The following is a 6,199-nucleotide window of genomic DNA, read 5'->3' on the forward strand; positions in this document are numbered from 1 at the left end:
ATCCATCACTGCCTTTGTACTCTGGGCTGCCTCAGTCAATGACTGAGGGTTACTAGTGCTGGTCCATTCCTGTGGGATGCAGAACTCTAACGTGGGACTTTGGTGGGGAATTCCCTATCAACTTGTCCAAAATGTCTTAGAAGGATGCTGTAGTTTGAGGTTCAATCCTCCTTCCTTCCCTTCTCTTTTCAGAGATGTCTGAGCTACATCCGATCAAGTCAGAGTTGACTGTTCACAAGTCCTGGCCTATCATTTTGGATGCCAGAACAGCCTACAAGGCAACCTCAAGAGTAAGAGAAACCCCTGTTACTTGAGGAGACTAGGATACCGAAAATTATCTATAATCAGATAATCAGGTTTCTCCTCTGGATGCTTTCCACTTTTTGTTTGCTTAATTTGCATATTATAAAGCACAACAAAACATTGCTTGGTTTCTCCACCTAATAAGCCAGCGTAAGAAACATTTTTGAACTTAGGCCATTATCTTTTGAGCCTATATCAGGGCTTCTTAAATCTTGATGTACAAATTTTTTTTGAGAATCATAAAAATGCAGATTCTGATTCAGTAGGTCTAGGGTGGGGCCTGAGTTACTTCTTTTCATGCACCACATACCAATGTTTTGGTCAACAATGGACCAAATCAATATATCACTGTCTTCCACCTCCACATTCTGTCCCACTGAAAGGTCTTCAGGTGCAATAACACACAAGGAGCTATCATCTCCTATGATAACAATGCCTTCTTCTGGAATACCTCCCCCCAGACCACCACAAATACGTGAGGATTGCACTGTGCTATAGTGATGCTACTACGGCAACATCATCACTAGGCAATAGGAATATTCCAACTCCATTATAATCTTATGGGACCAGCGGATATGGATGATCCTGACCTTGCCTAGGCCCAGGTTAATGTGTGAGTTGGTATCTTCATTTTGGTTTTGTTTGTTTTTGAGACAGGGTCTCACTCTATCGCCCAGGCTGGAGTGCAGTGGTGCTATCTCAGCTCACTGCAACCTGTGCCTCCCAGGTTCAGGCAATCCTTCCACCTCAGCCTTCCAAGTAGCTGAGACTACAGGTGCGTGTCACTACGCCTGGCTATTTTTCATATTTTTTTGTAAAGGCAGCGTTTCGTCATGTTGTCTAGGCTGGTCTCAAATGCCTGGACTCCAGCAGTCCACTGGCCTCGGCCTCCCAAAGTGCTGAGATTGTAAGTGTGAGCCACCACACCCAGCCCTCTTAGTTTTTTGTTTGTTTGTTTTTGAGACGGAGTTTCGCTCTGTCATCCAGGCTGGAGTGCAGTGGCGCAATCTCGGCTCACTGCAAGCTCTGCCTCCCAGGTTCACACCATTCTCCTGCCTCAGCCTCCCGAGTAGCTGGGACTACAGGTGTCCGCCACCACGCCCGGCTAATTTTTTGTATTTTTAGAAGAGATGGTGTTTCACCATGTTAGCCAGGATGGTCTCCATCTCCTGACCTCATGATCCGCCCACCTTGGCCTCCCAAAGTGCTGGGATTACAGGCGTGAGCCACCGCGCCCGTCCTATGTCTTAGTTTTTAACAAAAAAGTTTAAAACATAAAAATAATAGAAAAAATCTTATAGAATATGGATAGAAAGAAAATATCTTTGTACAGCTGTACAATGTGTTTGTGTTTTGAGCTGTTACTACAAGAGTCAAAAGTTAAAAAAAATTTAAAAGTTGATGAAATTAAAAAGTTATAGTAAGCTAAGGTTAATTTATTACTGAAAGAAAACATTTTAATAAACTTAGTGTAGCATAAGTATACACTGTTTATAAAGTCCATAACAATGTACACTAAGGTCCTACGCCTTCATGTTCACTCACCACTCACTGACTCACCCAGAGTAACTTCCAGTCCTGCAAGCTCCGTCGTCTCAGCTGCTCCTTCAGGAAGCTCTAGAGCTGGGAGGTCCTTCAGTTGTCTTGATAAGGGGCCCAGGCCTATGAAACCCCATATTAACCAGGCATGGAATGTAGACTGCCCAAGGGAAGGCGTCACTTGGGGTGAGGCAGGTCCTTTCCATGGAGCAGCTCTCAGAGCGGGACTTAGCTGTGAGCCATGAGGAGCCAGCACTCCTGTCAGTGGGGCCAGTGAGCACTTCAGCCTGGAGGGGGATCTAGGTGAAGTACCAGTGTCTACTACTCTGGTGATAGCCCCAGTGACCTCAGGAAATCACTGTCCTGTTTTCCATCTTGGTCCACATTTAGGACAGAATATGACAGACATTTCTTCAAACATTTCTGTTTTAATAATAAATGGGACAATGTGTCTGTGGAATGTGCCAGGTCCTAGAGGCAAGTGATTCTAGGAACAGTCATTCTGGTTTTACAGAAAAAAACTCTGACCTAATTTGAAAGTTGCACAAATCATCTTATTTCAAGCAGGGATGCTGGTAAAAGGTTCAGGAAGGCCCTTTGGCAGATACTTCATGTATTGATTTCACAGAAATGAAAGCTAGGTGAGCTAACATCTGAAGAAAAGGATGTGTGCCATCTAGTGGCACTAAAAGCAAAGCCTAATGCTTAAGGGACAATTTCCCTTTTCATCGTCAGGGAACTCAGTGAGGTTTTCAGTAGTGTTTTCCTACTTTTAGAAGTAGGTGTGGGAGTTCACTAAGTGAAATAAAATTACAATGTCTACAGCTGCATAGCTGTGTGGGGTAACACATAAAATTGGATCCATTCTTTCTACACTGGATAAATTCCAAATTTAAGGACTGGGTGTGGTGGCTTACACCTGTAATTCCAGCACTTTAGGAGGCAGAGGCAGGCAGGCAGGCAGATCACCTAAGGTCAGGAGTTCAAGACCAGCCTGACTAATATGGTGAAACCTCATCTCTACTAAAAATACAAAAATTAGCTGGGTGTGGTGGCATGCACCTGTAGTCTCAGCTACTCAGGAGGCTGAGACAGGAGAATCATTTGAACCCTGGAGGCGAAGGTTGCAGTGAGCAGAGGTCGCGTCACTGCACTCCAGCCTCAGAGATCTAATATTAAAAAATGACAAACATAGCAGTACTAGAAAATTAAGTACTAGAATTCACAGAGTAAATGCCTTTATAACTCAGGAGTGGGGAAAATACTCCTATCTATGATCAGAATCCAGAAGCATTAAGGGAAGAGATTAACTATAATTTAAACAAACAAAAAAGCAAGGCAAAAAGTCTAAAACATATATGCAACTTATATTATGAGGGGCTAATATATAAAAAGTCTCTAAAATATTTTTAAAGTCCAAGGATGGACAATTTAAATAAAAAGAAGTACAAATAGCCCTTAAACAGGTGAAAAGATTGATTGATTTATTGCACTTTGTTTTCCATTTTAGGAGTTGCTTTTACATTTTATTTTATTATTTATTATTATTATTATTTGAGATACAGTCTCACTCTGTTGCCCAGGCTGGAGTGCAGTGGCGCAATCTCGGCTCACTGCAAGCTCCACCTCCCAGGTTCATGCCATTCTCCTGCCTCAGCCTCCCGAGTAGCTGGGACTACAGGTGCCCACCACCACGCCCAGCTAATTTTTGTATTTTTAGTACAGACGGGGTTTCACCTTGTTAGCTAGAATGGTCTCAATCTTCTGACCTTGTGATCTGCCCACCTTGGCCTCCCAAAGTGCTGGGATTACAGGCATGAGCCACCGCACCTGGCCTATTATTATTTTTTTAGATAGAGTCTCACTCTGTCTCCCAGGCTGAAGGGCAGTGGCCGGATCTTGGCCCACTGCAAACTCCACCTCCCAGGTTCAAGTGATTCTCCTGCCTCAGCCTCCCGAGTAGCTGGGATTACAGGCATGCGTCACCACGCCTGGCTTATTTTTGTATTTTTAGTAGAGACAGGGTTTCACCATGTTGGCCAGGCTGGTCTCCTGACCTAAGGTGAACCGCCCACCTCAGCCTCCCAAAATGCTGGCATTACAGGCGTGAGCCACCACCTTATTTTGGCTTTATTTTGTATTTTAAACATGTTACACATTTACAGGGTTCCAAGTTTATATATGAAACAAGATCTATTCAGAGAGGTCTAGCTTCCATTCCTATCTTCTCCCGCACCTGTTCTTGATCTTCTATTGTTTACCATTTTTATTAGATTTTGGTTTACCTTTCTATTGTTTATTTTTGAAAATATAAGTATCCGTTTGTATATGTATCTGTAACACCCCGTATACCAAAGGTAGCATACTATATACACTCTTTCATGCCTTGCTTTTTCACTTCACATCATAGTCATATATCTTCCACCTTCCTTAACAGCTTCATAATACTTTGTCGTATGCATGCATCATTTGAAAAGATGTTCCACTTCCTTCACAAAAGATCAGTACAAAACTATACTGAAGGCCGGGCACAGCGGCTCACACCTGTAAACCCAGCACTTTGTGATGCCGAGGCAAGTGGATCGCTTGAGGTCAGGACTCCGTCTCAAACAAAACAAAACAAAACAAAACAAAACTATACTTTGATAACATTTCCTACATATCGATTTAGCAAACATCTAGGAGTTTGACAATTCATTCTACTGGAGAGGCTGCAGAGAAACAGCAAACGTTGCTGGAGTGAATACAAAATTGCACAACCCCTATGAAAGGGAATTTGGTAGTATTAAACAAAATAACATGTTCTTTCACCCTTTGACCTAACAATCCCATTTATAGAAATCTATGCTAAAGACTCACTGGCAAAAGCGTATTATATATGCACAAGGAACCTTTTGTAATAGCAAAAGACTGGGAATAGTCCACATATCCACTAGTAAGAGCCTGGCTAAATAAACTACACTACACCCATATATAACCAAAAAGAATTATGTCCAGTTCATTTACAACATAGTATCTTGACTGTACATTCCCAGTTGGATACAGTTTTAGAAAAAAGGAAGCACGTGCAAAGTTAAACTTCATTATCTGTCTAATGTTAGTAATATCACTATTGTTATTCTGTTTTTAGTCATTCTTTATCCTATCACTGCTATTGTTACTGTTTTTATATACCTGTGAATATACGTAGATGAAGCAAATAAGCAAATATTATGTTAATATTAAGAACCAATATTTTCATTGCCTCCATGTGTGTAGGAAAAAAAGAACCAATATTTTCATCTTAAGAGAAAGGAGACAAAAAGAGCTCAGCTTTAAAAAAGGATCACGACATAGAAAAAGGCACAACACATCGAGACCATCCTGGCTAACACGATGAAACCCCGTCTCTACTAAAAAATACAAAAAACTAGCCGGGCGATGTGGCGGGCGCCTGTAGTCCCAGCTACTCGGGAGGCTGAGGTGGGAGAATGGCGTGAACCCGGGAGGCGGAGCGTGCAGTGAGCTGAGATCCGGCCACTGCACTCCAGCCTGGGCGACAGAGCGAGACTCCGTCTCAAAAAACAAAAAAAAAAAAAAAAAGAAAGAAAAAGGCACAACACTCAAGATAGTCATGGGTCTTTAAGAAACGGAAATTTGAGACGGCTAAAACCCAGAACAGTGTGGGGTTTGGGATAGAGACAGCGTAAGCAATTTTTTGAAGTTATGTCTGAAGCAAGAAGAAAAGACAAGGAATAGGTTCAGTTTCATCTCTGATACACCGTTTCTTGTTAAAATTGATGTTTTTTTCTGCAGGCATTTACTTCTTGAATGATGGTCCCACTCAGCCATCCACCTACACTTTCTACCAAGTCAATTTATACTGATTCTTCGGGTCAGTTAATCACTGGTACGTTTCCCCTCCCTGGTCAAGGATCTTTTATTATACCCTATCACAGAATCGTTTTCCTTTCCTTAGTGCACTTCTCTCAACTGATAAGTACCCCCATTAATATAATTACTTGATAAATACATGCCTGCCTTTCCTCTTCCAGGGCCGAAATTGTGCCTGGTTTTGCTCATCATTCTATAGTATATAGCAGGAGTTCAATAAACAGTTGTTAAAGCAACATATTTAACTTCCATTTTGTTCCCATCGCTTCACTCAGAGACTTTTCTTTGGATTGGGAAGGGTAAAATACCCGAAGACTTGAACTCCAAAAGAAATAAAATGATTCTATGCACACGTTTCCTCCTTAAAACTCATTCATTGGGCAAATATTCATTTAGTCCCTGGCACTACTTGGTAATGGGAATACAGGAGTGCACATGGCAGAAAGTTCTGTTGCTGCCCTTACCAAGTTTAGTGGGGGTGAGA

Source organism: Chlorocebus sabaeus, chromosome 26 (assembly GCF_047675955.1).
Source record: "Chlorocebus sabaeus isolate Y175 chromosome 26, mChlSab1.0.hap1, whole genome shotgun sequence".
Taxonomy (NCBI): Eukaryota; Metazoa; Chordata; class Mammalia; order Primates; family Cercopithecidae; genus Chlorocebus; species Chlorocebus sabaeus.